The 21000-nt window shown below is 37.6% G+C and overlaps 1 protein-coding gene and 1 non-coding gene across 7 annotated transcripts in view; one reads left to right on the top strand and one right to left on the bottom strand.

Annotated features, from left to right (window-relative positions):
* The window catches only part of CADM2 (cell adhesion molecule 2), an 861189-nt gene that overhangs the window by 76837 nt on the left and 763352 nt on the right, over nucleotides 1-21000 (top strand). The gene's annotated exons all lie outside the window — the stretch shown is intronic.
* On the bottom strand, nucleotides 1638-1775 carry LOC119945350. The gene has a single exon (XR_005456219.1). It is a non-coding gene; the product is annotated as a small nucleolar RNA SNORA7 (small nucleolar RNA).

Here is a 21000-nt window from a genome sequence, read left to right as displayed (position 1 = left end):
GGCAGGGATAAGAATCAAAGACTGGTATGACAAAGGGATCTTTGACAAGTGAGCTGATTGAGACATGCAAAACCTAGTTTATTGACTATTTTAAGTGCTGATGATTATGCCACCAGGAGAATTATTTAATATTTAATAATCATAAATTAAGTAATATATTGGGCATCGGTTTCTATAACAGCCATTAAGAGAGAGGTTGTACAATATAATTGTCTAATTTAATTGTACTGTTGTTCACATGGACCAAACAAATGTATAATATATCAAATCTACTTCTCAAAAATGGGTGTGAGTTTTTGTGAATTAAAAGAAGCATTTTTTCAACCAATACTTTCAAAAGGCATGTGACCTTAATGATTCATCTACCATTACAGTCAACATTTAATTCAGTGGCCTTTGATACGAGTCATTTTGTTGGGGAAATCAATTCTTCAATCGCTACAGTGATTTGAATTCTTTGAGTAGAATTAAACTTTAATAGTATTTGCATTTGGAAGTACTTTATTGTTGCTTCTTTGATGACTGAAAGACTTGGCTCTTCCCTAAATTCTCTGATTTAATCTTTATTTTATGAAATTGTTTTCTTCATATAGTTTTTGCATGAAAGTGAGCTTCCCTTTTTATTAACTAAACAATCCTTTCTCCTCTGGTACTTCTTCCTTCTGCTAGTGATATTTTCTATAGTCATTTTGGGAAATACATTATAAGATCTTTGATTGTGTATTTGTAAGAGACTTGTCAAATGACAGGTTCCAGTGAACTTTTAAGTCAAACATTTATGTGGATATCCCACTTGGAAATTTATTCAAAATGAACTTATTTTTTTCATGGTCCTTTTTATAACCATAGTTGGAAGAATAAAAGAAGCAAAGGATGTGATTGATACAACAAACTCTACCTGCCATTTCTGAGTGATGTACTTGCCTTAAGAATTCAAAGTTGTGCTTAGTGTTATTTAATTTTGTTTCCTTGTTTTTAATTTTTTAAAGGTATTTGTTAAGCACATAATATATAATATAATGCATATTACATATATGTATATATAATATATAGTTTGAAATATATATTTCAAACATTGTTCTAAGCTCTGGGGTAGGTACATGTTATTTTAGGTCTGATCCTGTTCATGTCCCACATGGGGCTCACAGTCTAAATAGGAGAGAGACCAGATACTGAATCCCCATTTTACAGTTGAGGAAACTGAGGCACAGAGAAGTTAAGGGACTTGCCCAAGGTCACACAAATTACAAGGCAATGTGGAACGAAGCAGTGTTGCTTAGTGGATAGAGCATAGGCCTGTGATTCAAAAGGCCCTAGTTTTGTACTCCTAGCTCTACCACTAGTTTGCTGTGTGACTTTGAACGAATCACTTAACTTCTCTCTGCCTCAGTTTGTTGTTGTTTTATGCTGTCTGATGAGTCATTTCTGACCCATAGCAACAGCATGGGCACATCTCTCCCAGATCACCCCACCTGCGTATGCAGTCGCTCTGGTAGTGTATCCATAGAGTTTTCTTAATAAATGCCATCATCATCATCTTGTTAAAAATATGGTAGTGCCTCCTTCCACACAGTAAACCTGAGTCTCTCCCCTCGACTCTCTCCCATGCCGCTGCTGTCCAGTACAAGGGAGTTTTGACATGCAGCGGATTGCCTTCCACTCTCTAGCCACTGCCCAAGCTAGGAATGGAATGGATATGCCTCTGCTTGACTCTTCCTCCCATAGTCGAGATTGGTACAGTACTGGAAACTCTCCAGATACGATCCTGAGAGGTGGTGCCTCAGTTACCTCATTTGTAAAAAGGGGATTAAGACTGTGATCCCCATGTGGGACGTGCACTGTGTCCAACCTGATTACTTTGCATCTACCCTAGCACTTAGAAGTGTTTCTGGCAAACACTTAACAAATACCATTAAAAAAGGGCAATTATATTAGAAAACAGGTAATTTAAGTTTTTCTATGGCAAATTCTATAAGGAAAATCACCAGATCAGAACTCCTTATACCATTTTCATCCAAATCTCAAGTGTATGTTCAAGGCTTCAGTTATTATGGCTTTCAAGTCTTTTCTTGTTTTGACCTTGAAGTACAGGCCTAGGCTGGGAAGAGTTTAAGGGATGTGCAACACTACTACCATCTAGATCTGCCCAAGGGAGGAGGCGTATGATGCAGATGAACTTTTAGTGACTAACTGGTTCACTCTCCACATGCAGAACAAATCTAATGCAAGAAAATCTGAAAACTTAATCTGCCTCCATGGACTGTTTCTACACACAGTAAGTGGTCAGGAAATACCATTAACTGATGGATTGACTGTCTGAATCCCTAGATTAGCTAAAACTCAATTCACATCTACACAGCAGCCTATATAGATTCTGAATTGGACTGAGTACTGGCTTGGTGAAACACAGCATGGCTTTTAAGTACCCCAGGGTTGCTGGTTCAGTGGCTGGCTTGGACATTGTGGTGCTCCCCTTGGGTGATTAGTGACTTGGGAAGAGACAACCTGCCACTTCCTCCCCTCATCCCCCCCCCCCACCCCCCAAAAAAAAAAGCAAGCAGAGAGGGGGATTGACGAGAATGATTTGGGAATGAAGGGTAAAATCCAAGATGGTGAGATCTATAGGTAATAGTGGAGCTCTGTTAGAAAATAGCAGCCACAAGGTTATAAAGTTGTGGGCTTTTCATGAAAAATCACTTAAGTCCAGATGCCTGAAGGGAAAATACGAGCACCATTAGCAGCTACAAACTAGCTGATCCAGACTGTTGTTCTTCCCTTAGGAAATGTTCTAAAAGGGATTTGAAGACTTTATTTAGCTATGTCTATGTTCGTGAGGCTCAGGGAGCAAAAAGAATAATGAGCTGTGACCCCAGGTTCTTGCTATCACCTCCAAGCTCCACTACACATGGTGATAAATTTCATTGTTGAAATATAAATTGTAACGTATTAACACAATGAAGGTTAATTGTTGTTTGCAGCTAAATCACATTTTTCATTACTTAGAGACATTTAAAAATATACCTGTTGGTAAACTTTTTTATAATTGTTTTTAAGATAGAAAATTAGCATCAAATGAGGACAAAGGAACATCTTTTAAGCAATTTGAGTTTCCAGAAAATGTGCGTTCAAGGTTTTAGGTATATTCAAGCTAATTTTCCAGATGGATATTTTCAAGCTCAGTGAATTTAAAATGCTTCCTTTCAACAGTGCAGGCTTGTGATGTATTTTGGTATTAGAGTGTGCAGTGTTGTTGAAGGAATTTGGCACAAGCAGACCTTAGCCATTGTTAACCAAGTCTGAATAATGCCTATCAAAGTAAAACTAGATAATGAACACTCTATCTAATATTTTCCTTTCCCCAAACCTTAAGGAGACACTAAGATTTTAAGCATTTTAAGTATTGTGTTTATTGAAGTAATGTTTGTATGAGGTTTTGTAATTTAATTTTAGGAGGCAAATGCCAAACTAATTACCTTTAGATCTTTTCAGACACAGCTCCTACAAGGTTGGCTTTCAAACTCAGTTATGTAAACTAAGAATAGAGGGAAGTAAATTGCACTGTCTTTAGGCAGGCCAAGTGTAATTTTGCTAAACTTTTACAATTAGGAATAGGTGGAGAGATTTATAGATCTGAGGCATTGAAATGCACAGGCATTTCTGTTATCTGACAACATGTATTCTAAATCACACTAATAGCTTATTCCAGTAGTGTGCTGCTTAAAGCCTTTTTTTTTCCCTCAGTAGTTAGTCCATTTAATGTGTTCAGTATCTCACCAGAACTGTGGAAATACAGACTTCAAGATATGAAATACTTAAATAGTGGTAGAAGATGTGTGACTAACTCTGATGTTTCATTCTTAATGCAGAAATCTGTGTTAAATGATGGGTTTAAAATCTGGAGTTCAATATCCTTTTCAATATTCTAATTTCACAGTATTTGTGGGAAAAATAATGGCTTTCTAATTTCAGATATTATCATCTGTCATAAGCTGATCTTTTCCCAATGGTTAATTGACTTTATATCTAAAATATGTTGTTTGATACATATCATAGTCTAAATCTTTGGTACAGTATTAAATGTGTTTATTACATTGTATATTTCTCACTCCACTGAATTTTATTATTTACATTTAGCATTTTAAAATGACTTAGTGCTTCTTTTCTAAATCTCATTAAGCATAAATGAAGATCAGGCCATTAATTAAAATACTTTTTTCACTGTTTAGTCGAAATATCGAGATCTTTACAGTGAGCGATAAATGCTATTACAGATTCCATTCAAGGTCTTTGCATCCCAGAATTTTCTATGTCTGGCAGTGATTGTAGGTTTAACTAGCGGTATTTCTTCTGTGCTGATGTATAAAGAAACCTTTATGTTAGATTGACTGAAATATTTTCTCCCAAATTCCAACTTGGTGTCTTTGAAGCAAACGTCTTGGAAGTCACATCCCTTCTCACCTTCTAAAAACACTTGTGCCCCACTCTTCCCTCTCTGAGTGCCATCTTCAACTGTTTACTCTCTGATGCCTCCTTCCCTTCTACCTTCAAACATATCTTACCCTTAACTTTTTTTAAACCCCACTTCATCTTTCATTTTGTCTCTATCTTCTGCATCCCGGACTTTTCCAGTTGTACACACCTACCAGTTTCACTTTCTCTCCTCCGAACCCAGTCCTCCCCTTCACTGCCTTTCACTCAGCTGAGACTGTCATCAATGACCTACTTGGCGAATCTCAACAACTCAACACTATTCCAATACCCTTGACCCTCTTATGCCTTTAACCTGGTGATCCACGCCCCTCTTCTCAAAACATTTCCAGAATATTTAGCCGTGGTTTCACTGACATAATTCCCTCTTGCTTTACCCCCTACCTCTCTGACCGATGCTTATCTGTCTTTTTCACTGTCTTTCCCACCCTCTAAACTTGGGTATTCTGGGTCCCTTTCTCTTTTCACTCCAATCTTTTTTCAGTCACAACTACAGCGTGGACTAGTAGAAAGACCACAGGACTGGGATTTATGATGCCCAGGTTCTTTGAAATGGCTCCACCATATGCCTGCTTTGGGACCTTGGGAAGTCACTTTATCTTCTTTGTGCATCAGTTTCCTCATTTGTTAAATGGAGATAAAAGATTCGGTCACCCTCCCTCTTAGACTGCAAGCCACATGAACAGGTAGATGATCTGAATTGATAATCTTTAACCTATCCGAGTGCTTGGCACAATGACTGGTGCATAGTAAGTGCTTAATAAATACCACCGTTAGTATTATTGAAATAAAAATCAGTGCCCCTCATCAGTATGGGTCATTTCACTTCCAGTTTAATCTAGTGAATTCTACTAACTACCACATGGCTTAGCCAATAATAAGTTCTTACTAAATACTAGTCTAAGATTATGAAAAAGAACAAGTTTTCTCGATTATAATTTGTTGGTGGAGAAATAAAGAGTTTTGGCTTCATTTCTTCTTACTGAAGTTAATAGCAACACTGGAATAGAGCTTTCCCACCCAAGCTTGGAGGAAGCAGCTGATGAATAAGTAGATCCATATTGTCATATTAGCCTCCTAGTCCTCACAAATAGCCCTTTAGTTCACATGAGACAAACATATCTGTTGGTCTTGTCTATTCACATAGAAATTTCATATAACAGTTTGGCTTTGTTTTAATTGGTGAGTCTTCCTTAGTGTCTGATTTTTGGTTAGTCCACAAAACGGCTACCTTGCTGGTTCAGTCTCTCATCCTGTCCCGACTAAATTACTGCATCAGCCTCCTCTCTGATCTCCCATCATCCTGTCTCTCCCCGTTTCAGTCTGTACTTCACTCTGCTGCCCGGATTATCTTTGTACAGAAACGCTCTGGGCATGTCACTCCCCTCCTCAAAAATCTCCAGTGGCTGCCTGTCAACCTACGAATCAAGCAAAAGCTCCTCACTTTTGGCTTCAAGAGTCTCCATCACCTCATCCCCTCCTACTTACCTCATCTCTCTTTTCTCCTTCTACAGCCCAGCCCGTACCTTCTGCTTCTCTGCTGCTAACCTCCTCACTGTGCCTTGTTTTCGCCTGTCCTGCTGTCGACCCCCGGCCCATGTCCTTACCCTGGCCTGGAATGCCCCCCCTCCCCACATCCGCCAAGCTAGCTCTCTTCCTCCCTTCAAAGCCCTACTGAGAGCTCATCTCCTCCAGGAGGCCTTCCCAGACTCAGCCCCCTGTTTCCTCTCCTCCCCATCCCCCTGACCCCTCCCCACAGCACTTGTATATATTTATACAGATTTATTACTCCATTTATTTTACTTGTACATATTTACTATTCTATTTATTTTGTTAATGATGTGCATATAGCTATAATTATATTTGTTCCGACGATTTTGACACCTGTCTATATGTTTTGTTGTCTGTCTCCCCCTTCTAGACTGTGAGCCCGTTGTTGTGTAGGGACCGTCTCTATATGTTGCTGACTTGTACTCAATAAATACGATGAATGAATGAATGAGTGAATTATCCAAATACTCCCCATCTTGTTGCTCTCTGTAGCAGTTTATTTTGAACCGGCTCAAAGAATAGTAGGCTAAAATGAAACAGGAACTGGTGTTCATGTAATTTGTGACTCCTGGTCATTTAGCAGAATCTTTATCCAATATCCATTAAAATTTTACAGTATAAAGTTGAGTATTCACATGCATTGGTATTTCAAAACCCTGGTTCAAATAACAAAGCTCTCACTGCCAGTGCCAGTCAGGTAACTAGATTTTCACAAGCTATAAAGCCACAAATGATTTCTAAAAGTCTGACAGTTCGTATCGTTCTGCTGCCCCCATCTTCAGGTCTGAAGCAAAATGCTGACTTTTCAGCACTAAGGTTAAATGTACTAGAAGAGGGGAGAACCTTTTTCAATAATGCAAAAACTCATTGTTAAACTTAAATGGCTGCATTGTTTATTTCTTGGATTTTTTTTAAATAATAGGAAATCGAGTATGATTAAGGAATAGTGTTTGTACACCTTTCAGCTTTCCAATTGCTTGGTCATTATTTTGTTTTAAATGACTTATAGTAGACCTAAATGTCATTTTCCTGTCAATTATGGCAACCTTCAAAATGCTCAAGCCTGATACTGGCCACTTTAAAGTTGGGTTCAGAAATTACAGTCAGAAACACAAAAGCTGTGTATTTTTTTTCCTTTTCAGTTAATAGTGGCAGCAAGCCAGAGGCTCAGCTTTACTGATTTTAATCAGGCACTATAAATGACTCCAAGGCTGACTGTTGGACACACAGTTAGCTAACGATGAATGAATTAAAATGAGAATAAAAATCTGTGTGACCTGCATTTGAAACTAAAATCCTTCAGGGAATTTATAACCTTCCTGCTTTGAAAGATCACCTGGATGTCATTTCTTTCAACCACCAGACTTTAGGTGGGACTTTGTCCTATTTTGAAAGACCCTTTAAGAGAAGAATCACGAATCACCCACAATGTCCCCCACTCGCCCATTTTCAAACTTGCAACTGTGGTATTTAATTTGTATCATTAATGGCGTGAGGCTTTTCTCTAAGGTACCTAACCCCCAATACATATTGGTGGATAATTTCTTTTTCAACAGCATAATACTTATATTTCTGCTATGGTGAATACTGCAGAATTCCCCAGGAAAGAGCCAGGACCAGGCTGTGCATTTTTCTTAGATGCTCTCACCTCCAAGTACACTTGGCAGTGTGCGTGCTTCTCTTGAGACAGTTGTGTTCACTCAGATGGATTGATTAGCTCTTGTTCTAAATCCTAGAGTTTTACCAATAAGAGAGGAGGGATGAATTGGAAAGCTAATAACCCTGTTTTAGGCAGGTGGTCTCATTACTGTAGTAGATCTCGCCCTCTTTTGTCTCACTGCACCACTAGCTGATTTGTTAAATACACATGACATCCTTACTCTTTTTATGCCATGCTTTTCCCCAGAAGAGCTATTTTATATTCATCCTTTGATCTCTGTTCTCTTGTGCTTAAAATTCAACTGTCCTTGACCCAACTGTTTCAGTAGTTCACAGTACTTCAACTTCTCCTAATATTGTCTCTTTCTTGTTGTCTACATTTTTGTGACATGGCATAACCTGACTGAAGGTCAGGGGTACAATAAGAGTTTGAGACACCTTGGCTAAACCCGTGCAGTGGATTTTAAATGTGGCGTTTTGAAGATGAGATACCTCAAGTACCTCTCTAAGAGACTTTCACCTTGGGAAGGTCTCTTACTTTCTGACTACCTGTTTTTCTGCCTCAAAAGACATTGCCAGCATTTATCTAACAAGGGCATTTGGAGGAGAAATGAGTTAATACAAATTAACAGCATCAAACTGGTAGGATTCAGTATATAATACTCTGATTTTATGATTTTAGTGACTTTTTAATAGGGAGTTATTTCTATCTTTAAGGCAAAATCATTCCTAATAATAATAGCAATAGTTTTTATTAGCACATTAAATAAATCAAGCCCCATGATAAGCCTTGGTGTAGTTTCAATAATCGGATGAAATACAGCTCCTATCTCACATTGGGCTCATTGTCTAAGGGATGACTGTAGTGCTCACGATCTAAGGGATAAAGATTATTTTTTGTGGGCATAATTTGAATGATGAAGTCCCTAGGAAATAAGGGATTGTTACGTTTTGCCCACAGATTTCAGTGAGCTTATCTAAAAGAAGTGGCCAGTAGTAACTTTGGTTCAGTATATAGAGACATCAGGGAAGACTTGGTGCCCTGATAGGTACACCAGAAGTCAGGGATGACATCTGTGCTTGCTATACACTTGTTGATTAACCATTTGTCTGACAATATTGATTCATGACACATTCGTGTCTAGGCAGCCAAATAAAATTCGGAGAGATAATCTGGCTTCCTATTACATAGATGCCTGAGTCACTTCAACTAATGTAGCCTCTTGTAATGTTAACAGTTGGGCTTTATATGCAAGTAATTGTGGAGGTTTGGTTATGGGTGCTCATTTGCGCCCCTACCTCTGTGTTTTTGCCCCCTTCTAACTTTCATGTGTTGTGTAATTTCTGTGGTCTTTCTCTGGAGTTTCTTCTCCCTATTCTTTTTTTTTTTTTTTTACTATGAGTTGCTGTTCTGCGCCTTTTTCCAAGGTCACACCTCCGGCTGTGCTGTATTATATTCATTTCTGTCTGCAAACGACAGCAATGCTGAATTTCCTAGGCTCTTGATCTTGAAAAGTCAGTGATACAAAGATCAGCATTACAGTCAGTTTTACTTTGCTGTCCATCATATGCAAAGCCAAACGCATTGTAAAGACATACAGATTCATTCAAAAGAAACATTAAGCCTGACCATTTTGTAAAACAGAAATATCTTAAAACTCACTGAACTTCTAGAGAATCAGGCTCATTGGAGCTTGTCGCAATCAACCTCCCTTTGATTTTTTGCTTCCACTTCCTTGAAAACAGCAATGTTTTGACAACAAAACAAATGTGATGGTTAACTGCAATTGAGATGTCTTATGAAAATGGTTAAACTCTGTGTGTGTGTGTGTGTGTGTGTGTGTGTGTGTGTATGTGTGTGTGTGTGTGTTTGTAAAGGCCTTGTAGATAGGTTCAAGGAAATTAATCCTCAAAGCTTTCACCAGCTGTTTCCATACTGAATGTTCTTTTAGTAATGATGTAGCAAAGAGTTAAGCTTACCAATTACTTGAAATAAGATGCTAGGTCGGAGAGTTATATTTTCAATTTTCATCACATTTATGTTTTCCATCAGCTTTTTTTAAAAGGGTCCAGCCTAGCTACTAATTGCATTGGAAGATGGTGCTGTTGGTGATTAAAGAAAAATACCTTGTAGTTTCCACTGCAAAATAGGTCCAGCTTTTATTTGACTATCTCTTGGCTGGGGTTTACATGCTGACATAAAAAGAATTGAAAAGAATATCAATGTTAGATGGTTCAGCTATAACATTTACTATATCTGGCTAGAGAAAGTGATCAAGTAGCAAATCTCTACTCTATTTTAGGAAGCTGGGTTTTTTATTCTAATAGGTTTGGCAGTCAGAAGAGGCAGGTCCTTTAATTAGCAGTCTGCTGCTTAGATGTTAGCTTGGATTGTGGAAAGTGGTTTTTGTAAGGTTTCCTATAGAATTCTGTGCAATACTTTTGTTCTGATGATATCCTTTGGTTATTTTGTCATACAAACTCCACTTTATTCAGAATACTGAAACAAACAAATCAATTAAGATAAATTGAATGACTTCCTGGGCTAAGTTTTAAAAAGATAGTCAGGAACTCTAAATTTCAGTGTCTACTCAGTTTGTGAATCTGTGTCCTTTGTGTCTTGGCAGCGAGACAGACAAGATTGAGGAACAGTGAGTAGGTTGGCATTTGAGGAGCAAGGTGTGCTTGTTGAATTGTAGTGGGAAAGCAGTGTGTTAAAGCAGGAAGGGGAGAGCTGATTGAGTGGCTTACAGTAGGTGGTAAGGAGTTTCTGTTGGATGTGAAGGTGGATGGGCAACCATTGGAGGTTTTTGAAGAGTGGGGATATAAGAACTGACTGTTTTTTGGAAAATGGTCCTGGTAACAGTTAAGTATGGACTGGAGTGGGGAGAAACACCAGAGAGGTCAGTAAGGAGGCTGATACACTAGCCAAGGTGGAATATGAGTGCTTGGATTAGTGTGGTAGAAGTTTGGTTAAAGAGGACAGGAAGGGAGTGTAGAGATATTGTGAAGGTAGAACCAACAGGATTTGCTAGTAGACCGAATAAGCACTTGATATTCACCCCACCCCAATCCCACAGCACTTATGTACATTCTTTCGTTTCACGTATGTGTAATTTATCTTAATGTCTTTCTTCCCCTCTAGAGTGTAAGCTCCTCATGGCGAGGGATTGTGCCTACCACTCTACAGTATTTTCCCAAGTACTTAGTGCAGTGCTTTACACACAGTAAGCACTCAATAAATGCCATTAACTGACTGGATGACTATTCTGAGGTGAATTGGTTATGCTAATCTTCTATTTCGTAATAAAGTTACTCATTTTTCATCATCGATGCATCATTGTTACACTTCAGGGTTAATTGAAACTCCTGGAGATAGTTTCATTTAGGGAAAAAGTTTGTTTAAGGTTTATAAATATATTTGAGCTTCTTGATACAAACAAAAGGCAATGCTTCTTCACACAGCAGGCTGTGGTAGCATATGGAATTTTTTACCATAGGAAATTGTGCAGACTGAAATTATCAGCAAGTTCAAGAAATGTTGTGATAAATTCACAGACTAGTGGTCTATAATGTGTAAGTAAGGAGAAAATTGCCCATATATGAGCACAAGTTAGAAATGGTCCATCCAATATCCCTAAAGATTTGGAGGGCCCTTTCCTGTTCGGACACATGAGAATCATTACAAGGCGTTCACTTCACCAGAAGGGGTCATTTATAAAAGATTCAAGTGGACATGATGTCTGACAAAGCTCTGAAGCCACCAAGGCAAATGCCTGAGTGTATGTGTGTTGCCTAAGAGATGGAAAGACAGCTGCATTAATTTAGCCTTCACTGTGTACAAGGTGGACTATGCTAGGTGCTGATTTGTCAGTGACTCCCCACTTAACCTGTCATAGCTTACTTCTGAGGGGGTGTGAGGACCAGGATGGGCCATGGAGAACTGGTTCTACTACTGGTCACCGTAGTCCTGAAGCTTCCAGAAGTCTAGTGGTTCAGGGGTTTACTCTTTTAGGCGAGGCCTAAATTTGCATTTCAAGCTTAGGATTTCTTGAGCAACTCCTTCTGTGGAAGTAGATCTGAATTCCTCAATTGGCTCTGGGGCTGCCCTCCAGGGATTCTTCAGACTGGGAGTGGATTTGAGGACTGGGCTGGACTCTTTCCTCCATCTCATCCTCTGTCCTGTGCTTCCAGATTAGTGTCCTCATCTCCTGGGCTTTGCCTGAACCCCAGTTCAGGGTTAGGTTCCAGTGAGGAATGGGCCAAAGCAAAATGAAGCTGCTTATTAACTCCAGTGCTTTCATGAAAGGCCTTTCATGATTTGGTTTTTTTTACAGAATACTTAAGTTGACAGGTTGAATATATATTATACGGTAATACTACAGCTCTAGGATTGTGAGCCAGTGCTTATTTTCAGAGTTCACTTGAAGGCTTTGTGTTATGTAGTTTTCCAGTGAGATATAAGGACCTAGGATCCATTTACAAAAAAATAATGGTAGGACATAAGCGTTCTTTACATGATCTTACACCCCTTCTTTGACAATCAGGTCTAAAAACCTCAACCAGATTAGTAGTAGGAGACATAATTTTCAGAGAACTCTTTATTGGTTATTCTTTATATTGACATCATAGAAATTTATCAGCTTATATAAGAATAACTGGTGAGTTGAAATGCAGGATTGGAGGAAATGGAAATGATCAAAAGGCTACAGTTTTTGGCTCTTGGAATTTTTGTACCTGAATTTGTATTTCTGAAAAGATCAATGTGATGAGAATAGTGGATTCAAGTCTCTCAATGATCCTTGTCTTCATTTCTTTGCTGGGAAGTTGGGTGATTATTGTATTATAATACTGGAGGACTATCTGGTGCCTTTTTAACCATTAAGTGCCACTCTAAATAGTGGTCCACTTCCAAATAAATTATCAAAATGACACATTATTCAATGCTTTTTCCCCCCAAGGATTTCCTAATTAAGACAACTAGATGGGATTAGAAACATTTCTCTCATTAGATTTTAATTAACTGTAAATGAATATGGATCTTTTCAGTCTATCCTTAAGTACTGTAATAGCTGTGGCCATTAGTGAATAAAGAGAAAACATCCAGGGTGCCCTCTCCATAATTTGGAACTGTCCTGGAAAACAAATTTACAGACCAATTCTGCAGGAAAGTGTGAAAACACTGAACACTTCTGGGAAGATCTGATGCATCAGGGGCTGGTAGTGTGCATCCCCAATAGGACCAAGCTGACCCAGAAGGGCCAAGGTCAAGGGCAACACTTTAAGGAAACAGGGTACAGAGGAGAGTAAAGATGTATGGATAGATCACGGGCCTGGGAATCAGAAGGACCTGGATTCTAATCCAGGCTCTGCCACTTGTCTATTATATGACCCTGGACAAGTCACTTAAATTTTCTGTGCCTCAGTTACCTAGTACAGTGTTCTGCACGCAGTAAGAGCTCAATAAATACGATAGAATGAGTGACTGATTGTGAACTCTACTTGGGACATGGACTGTGTCCAGCCTAATTAGCTTGTATCTACCCCTACACTTAGTTCAGTAAACATTTAACAAATCCTATTTAAAAAAGAGAGAAGGAAATAAGTAATAAAGTACAGGAAAGAGGTCCATAAGGTGTGGCTGGCATCATAAGCAGAAATGGACTCCAGAGCTACAGTTTGCCAACTTAGGTTCTAAATAGTTGTCTTGAAATTTAAAAGCATGTCCTTCAGGTTTTCAAAAACGTTCATTGGCAGAATAGGCTTATTTGCAAGCCATGTTCGCTTGCTGATGGAGAGGATACAATGATGGAAAAATCCCTCTGTGCTTTCAAGTTGTGTGCCTCAGTATGCATATTTTTTTTTACTTTGTCATTTATGGAATTTCTTATTTGAAAAGTTAGAATTATTGTTTCAATTTGGGGAAGTGAAATAGATAAGAGAACATTACATTTTTGTTACATTCACATGAGATTTCATCTGATAATGCTGCAACTATTCAATTTGTAGGTTGGAAGGTAAAATTGCCTTTCATTGAATGTTAATGTAAAATGTATTAATGCTAATTGCTAGAACTTCATATTTTATACTACAAATTGAGGCTACGTACTCTAAGTGTCTTATAGACTGGCAATGATTTCACCTCATCACCTCCATTTGAGTTTCAGCAGCCTAGTGGATAGTACATCTTATCTCTTGAAATTGAGATTCTTTTGAAACTGGTAAATTAAATAATCAAAAGTTAACTTCTTTTCCCATTGGTCACAAGGTAAAAATAAAATTGGCTCAAACAATCCTCCATTCACTAACCAATATCATGAAGTTAGAATTTAGCTATTTCACTAACACTTCAGAGAGTGTGGAGTACATCTCAAAAACTGGACTGTTTCTCAAAGGTGGCTGAGGGGTTTGAAAGACCACTATAAAAGCAATAGGTGTTGCTGTTTAGAAAACAAACTGTGGCACAGATGTGAACTCCTCAGCCCAGGAGATGTGTCCCATGCTTATATTGAACTGTCCCGAGCACTTAATACAGAGTATCGTACCCAGCGGGCACTAAGTAAATATACACAATACTAAATGTGTATTCACAAAAGGTTGTAGGTTATAGAATCTACTTGTCTACAGACCTGCAAGAAAAAGAGTTTGATAATTTTCTGCTTGAACTGCCTTTTTAGGGGAAACTCTAATTGTTAGTCCCAGCCATACAATCCTGCCTCTCTAACTCTGCCATATGACTTTTTGGTCAGAAAGAGGTTTTATCCCTGAGACTTAATAGTCTTTTTGCACAATGGCCTATAAAATGAACTTTCTCATCCCGCTTTTTTATTCCACTTTTAGTGTTAACAAAATATTTCTGGCCTCCAGCTTGTGGTTTGAATGTAGAAAACATGGCATGCTTTTAATTGAATTATTGTTAGGTTTGTCATTAATTATTTTTCTGTTCTTTGGTACTGTACAAATTTTAGTTCCTGTCACCTGCTTATAACACTGATGCTATTATACAGTGTAAAATAGTACATATAATTATTGAATTCCACACCTTTCTATTTGTATTATAAGTAACATGTACTTTTAACTCTCAAGAGGCCTACTTTGCTATAAACCTGAACAAAATACTTGACCCTAAAAAATGTGTGTATTCCAAATCCACTTTTGAGCTCCAAAATCTCATTTACAGATAGAGTGAGTTAGCTATAACAGGCAAATGAATATACAGGGTCAAAGAAACAACTTGAAGGTTGACTTTCTTTTATGAGGGCATTGCATATTCATTAAGGAAGAAAATAATTGCATAAGGACAGTATCTATGATGAGCTCAGTTACAATTTGTCTCGAAATTATAGAAATTGTAAATCATCTGTTCCTGACCCCTGCTAATAAAAATGCACCATGATTTAGATCTATGGAGCCAATTACCTATATTGCCATAGGCCAAGAAAACTATTAAGATTAATTTATTTGAAATATGGTACACATTTACTGAGATTTTCAGTGGCATTTTCCCCACTGAAGTATGAAATATTCACCTTCTAGATCAAAACATGGAATAAAAAGAAAATTGAACTAGTTCACCTGATCAGCAGCTGAACTATTTATTGCTTAACACTTTTCTATAAAGTATTTTGAGTTATTTTATAGAATTCTACGTATATTCAAAGAGTTCATGTTTATTTTTATAGCATTTGAATTTCTTAATGAAGCCCAGGCAAATTCTAGAGGACTAAAGTGGGAAATATTTATTTTTCAGCTTCTCATTCTCTTTCTCAAAGGCTCGGTGGCTATGAGAGCAGTGAGACCATGTCCACTTAGAGCTCAAGTATTTTTGTTTGTAGAATCCTGAAGGATCATAACACTCTTAAGTACATGCACAAAGCCAACAGCACCAGTATTATTCATTTTTTTTCTGGAGTTTATTCTGCCTGCTTGATTAAAAGACACTTTCTGTTTCTTTTTAATTTTTGACTACTAAAAAAAGGCCCAATTGTTCTTTTCAAATTTTGTACTGCAAGAATCCATAGATGGACCATTTGTGTCAGCAATTATCTTAAATCCTAAAATTAACAGTTAAGTCTTTTTATTAACATTTTGTTTTTGACTCTTGAATTTGAATCACATTGAGTTATTTATAAATACATACATAGTGACTTTGGATTAATGGATTATAGAAAAATGAATGGATTTTTTTTTCTTTCAGCTCTTTGGGGCCGGAAGTTGAGGGATTTAAATAAAACACTTAAATATTCAATTAGCATCTTTGTGTGTGCTTAGTCCGTACGCACTTAGAACAGTGCTTGGCACATAGTAAGTGCTTAACAAATACCATTATTATTATTATTTGCATTATTATTTACATTATTATTATATTATTTATTATTATTTCTCCTACTCCCTCTTTCTTCTGTGTTGCCATTGCACTTGGATTTCTATTGAATTTTAATCCCACCCTCAGCCTCTCAGACTTATGGGCATAGCCATCATTTTAGTGTCTGTCATTCCTTCTATACTGTCAGCTCGTTGTGGGCAGGGATTGTGTCTAACAACTGTGTTAAATTGTACTCTTTCAAGGGCTCAGGGAAATTCTCTGCACACAGTAAGCAGTCAGTAAGTACAATTGTTGGATAGCTAATTCTGCTATCTTGATTATTAAATATGACTGTGCCAAACAGCATTTGGAACTGAGCTTGAGTTCTAATAAATCCCTATTGCCCAACAACATATTTTATATGGGAGGTTGTTGAGCATTGTTTTGTAGCAGAGTGTCTACTTTATATGTTACTAGGAAGAAAGAAAAAGATTGCTCATCAATGAAATCATTTCAGTAATTTTTTTGAGGGAAATGAAAGGATGTGAATATTTACAACCTGGAAATTTTGTTATTTAACTTGCCCATCTCTCTGCCTCACTCACGCAAATTCATATATCTGTTGTAAGTGTAAGATAATTAACTGAAAGAATGTGAAAATTTATTTCACTTAAAGTAATGACGAGCATGTGGCATTGAAAATTTCATTTGCAGTAAGTCAATGATATTTCTTAAGCTCTCACATTTTGCAGAACACTGTACTAAGTGCTTGGGAGAGTACAATTTGATAATGTTGGTAGACACTATCCCTGCTTTCAAGGAGCTTCCTATCTAAGGAGGAGTCAGACTAATGGAAAGAGCCCGGGCTTGGGAGTCAGAGGTGGTGAGTTCTAATCCTGGCTCCGCCACTTGTCAGCTGTGTGCCTTTGGGCAAGTCATTTCACTTCTTTGGGCCTCAGTTAACCTCATCTGTAAAATGGGGATTAAGACTGTGAGCCCCCCGTGGGACAATCTGATCACCTTGTAACCTCCCCAGTGCTTAGAACAATGCTTTGCACATAGTAAGTGCTTAATAAATGCTATCATTATTATGATTATTATTCTCTGGGCCTCAGTTCCCTCATCTGTAAAATAGGGATTAAGACTGTGAGCCCCACGTGGGACAACCCTGATCACCTTATATCTACCCCAGCACTTAGAACTGTGCTTGGCAGATTGTAAGTGCTCAACAAATGCTATATTATTATTATTATTATTCTTATTATTATTATTATTATTATTATTATTATTAGAGAAGCAGCGTGGCTCAGTGGAAAGAGCACAGGCTTGGGAGTCAGAGGTCATGGGTTCTAATCCCAGCTCACCCACATATCTGCTGTATGACCTTGGGCAAGTCACTTAACTTCTCTGAACCTCAGTTACCTCATCTGTAAAATGGGGATTAAGACTGTGAGCCCCACGTCAGACAATGTGATCACCTTGTATCCCCCCAGCGCTTAGAACAGTGCTTTGTACATAGTAAGCACTTAACAAATGCCATCATTATCATTACTATAAAATGAATTACTGATGTGGAAAGCAGTGGAGTATAAGGCTATGTGCATAGGTTCTGTGGAGCTGGGAGTGGGGTGAGTATTCCAGGACTTAAGGGGTACAGACCCAATGATACCACTATGAATCACTGCATTGTCACTGTGGGGAAAAAAGAGTGGTGGACATGAAAATATTGTTTCCAGGAAGCACTGGTAAAAGTGCCATCATCATGACACTGTTTGGATCCTCCTTCCTAATAGGCAACTGTTTTTCCTTTCTGTTAGACTTCAACATCCCCATAGTGCTAAATAGTCTGTTGGAATATTGAGGTGAAAATAACATGTCTCAAATCATCAGTGATGTTTCTGAAATGTAGTACTCATAGCAAGTGGAGAAGACACAGCTTAACTCTGTGGGCCTGGAAATTGTCCTGGAAAGAAGCGTCCAATCAGACTAATAATAATTATGGTATTTACTCTTCCCTTCCCATAAAAATCCCATCACCAAGACGAGGCTGGGAAAGAGTTACTTTGGTAGGAGTTGGTACTTTCTGATCTCTGTGTAGGGCAGATACTGAATTATAGCTGATTGTGTTAAGCACTAGTAAGGATATGGTGAGGATTTTACAAATAGAGTATTTGCTATTTTCCAACAATATAGGCCTGATGATTAGTCCAGAGAGAAGTCTATACACACATGACCTTGCTTCCAGGCCCTTAAAATTAATGGATGTCATTTTAAGGCATGAATCGAAGTTGTGGTTACAAAATAAAATATGGTTAAAATGTCTGTGAGTTGTTTGGCTCCTTTGTATTTGTCTTGGGTTGGAGCTGCTTTTATTTCTTTTTGTCTCCTTTATTTGTCAATATTCTACCTCCATATTTCATCCCTGATTTCCCTGTTTTTAGTATAGAATGCTATGTTTGGGGCTCTCTTTAGACCCAATGAACTCATCCATTTAAGAGAGTGCTTGCTCTGTGCAGAACACTGAACTAAGTGCTTAGGGAGAATACAATACAACAAAGTTGGTAGGCATGTTCCCTCATCAAGGAAATGGGCAATATAGATTTAATGTAGTAACTTCATTAGGATATAATTTCTGAATATGTGAGAGATATACAGAATGAGTGCTCCAGTGGATAAAAAAAATAAAGTATTGGACAATCCTCTCCTCTTGAAATTATCAATTATTCTGAAGTCAGTAAAACTAAGTAAAGTCCTAATTCATTCATTAATTCATTCATTCAGTTGTATTTATGGAGCACTTACTGTATGCAGAGCACTGTACTAATCAATCAATCGTATTTATTGAGCGCTTACTGTGTGCAGAGCACTGTACTAAGCTCTTGGGAAGTACAAGTTGGCAACATATAGAGACGGTCCCTACCCAACAACGGGCTCACAGTCTAGAAGACTGTGTACTTGCAATATACCTGCAATGTACTTGCAATATAATTTTTTTCTCTTATGTAGACCTTTGTTTAATTTTCAATATTGAGGGAAACTCATCATATAAAATGGACCCTGGACATTAGGACAATTTGTTATAGTGACAAAATGTCATTCTTTAGTTGCTAACATTTAAAAATGGTAGCAGTATGTTTTTGTTTTCATAAGTTGTCTCATTTTATTATCACAGTGTCACGGTGAGGTAAGGAGAGAGAGATGTTATCATCCCCATCTTGCAGATGAGTGAACAGACAGGTTAGGTGGTTTGTTTGAGGTTGTGTAATAGGCTTATGGCAAAGTCGGGACTGTAACCCAACTCTTTTAACTCTTAATCTCTTCCATTTTCTACTAAATCACACTGACTCAACAGTTTATGTTGACTTCTGCACAAGTTGTTTGGGTGGTCTACTACTGAAAACTCTAGTTCATATTTTATGGCTTCTGTTGTCAAAATTGAGTCTGTATTCTGTAACCCATTGACAATTGATACACCACCATTGTGGAATCCTTCTCCATGTAAAAGTGTAGCAACTTAGTTGATAATTTTAACATACCAAAAAACCAGGAGTGTCTCTTAATAAGCAAAGTATGAAGGGTTATTATAGCAAGGAAGGTCAGTTTGGTTTTTTTTTCCTGAAACTTTGTGTAGTTAACGGCTTGTTTTTTTATTTGTCAGAATTATTTCCTCTCTTTTATAATTAACTGTGGACATGATTTATGCTTTTGCCAGTTGTCTTCATCTTTTTTACGCCCTAAATATTTCTCTCACTACCTTTCATGGGAATAATTGCTCTTTCAAGAATTTGAAGGACTTAGAATTGCTCAGCTAGATCGTGTTGACTTTCAAGATGACACATTTAATGCCAGAAAGTTGATTCAGTCATGACTTGTTGAACTTCAGCTAGCTGAGTAAAGCCAAGAGTTTGGAAATGTTGTTTTTTGTTGTTGTTGTTTGTGTTTTTTGGTATGATTTCTTAAAAAGTAGACCATTAGGCTTATAGGAAGAAGATGAGTGGATCTGACTGTGAGCCCGTGGTTGTGTAGGGACCGTTTCTATCTGTTGCCGAATTGTACTTTCCAAGTGCTTAGTATAGTGCTCTGCACACAGTAAGCACTTAATAAATATGATTGAATGAATGAACATGTGGGTGTCCCAGCAGTTTCATGAAATGAAATTTCATTTTTCACTAAATATTTCCCAGGCCACATTTAGTTCATATGTGTTTTTGCGTTAATTGTTACCAATTTTAGTAAATCAATTCAACCAATGGTATACTTGAGTTTCCTGATTACCAGTAAACTGATTTTTAAATTGAAGGCTTGAATCCTTTGGACTACTTGATTAATACATTCCTGGTAATAGAGCAGGAACAATCTTTCCAATATATTTTTTATTGAAGTTGGAAATGTGTGGGTCCTACAAATGGAGCAAAAAGCATCTCAGTATTTGTGATATCAGAATAGCTGATTCCATAAATAGGGTGATAGTATTTGCACAGAAGACAGAGTTTTGACTTTTAAGTGTTACTATCATGGAAGACAATTTCAGGACTGTTTCCTTTTGGAATTGATTCAGATCAGAATCCTAGAAGAAGAAGGATGTCAAAGCCTCTTTCTTAGAGTTTTGCTTGGGTTTTTTGTCCTGATTCAGCTGAGGGCTTCTCTGTACCAATTGCACTTATTACCCCAGAAGGATTTGGTTGTGGAACATTTTCTTTCCTTAATTCAGTTTCTATCCTATCAGACATGCCTTTTATTTGGTATTTCCCAGGCATCTTGGCTTTCCTTCTCTTCCTGAAACAGAGAACTATATGTTAGGGTTTGTTTTTTGTTGTTGTTTTCCTTAACAGTTTATTTCAGTTGCCATGTGATTTAGTGGTTGGCTTTCTTACTTCATGAAACTAGAAAATATCTTAAACCATCTCTCCCGTCCCCACCCCTGCCCCGAGTATGAATTCTACCTTTAATTCAAACTACATAAAGAATAGTCAGGATGTATATTTTAAATGAACATG

This window comes from Tachyglossus aculeatus, chromosome 24 (assembly GCF_015852505.1).
Source record: "Tachyglossus aculeatus isolate mTacAcu1 chromosome 24, mTacAcu1.pri, whole genome shotgun sequence".
Lineage (NCBI taxonomy): Eukaryota > Metazoa > Chordata > Mammalia > Monotremata > Tachyglossidae > Tachyglossus > Tachyglossus aculeatus.
The sequence above is the reverse complement of the archived record's forward strand: the minus strand, read 5'-3'. Positions and strand labels throughout refer to the sequence as shown.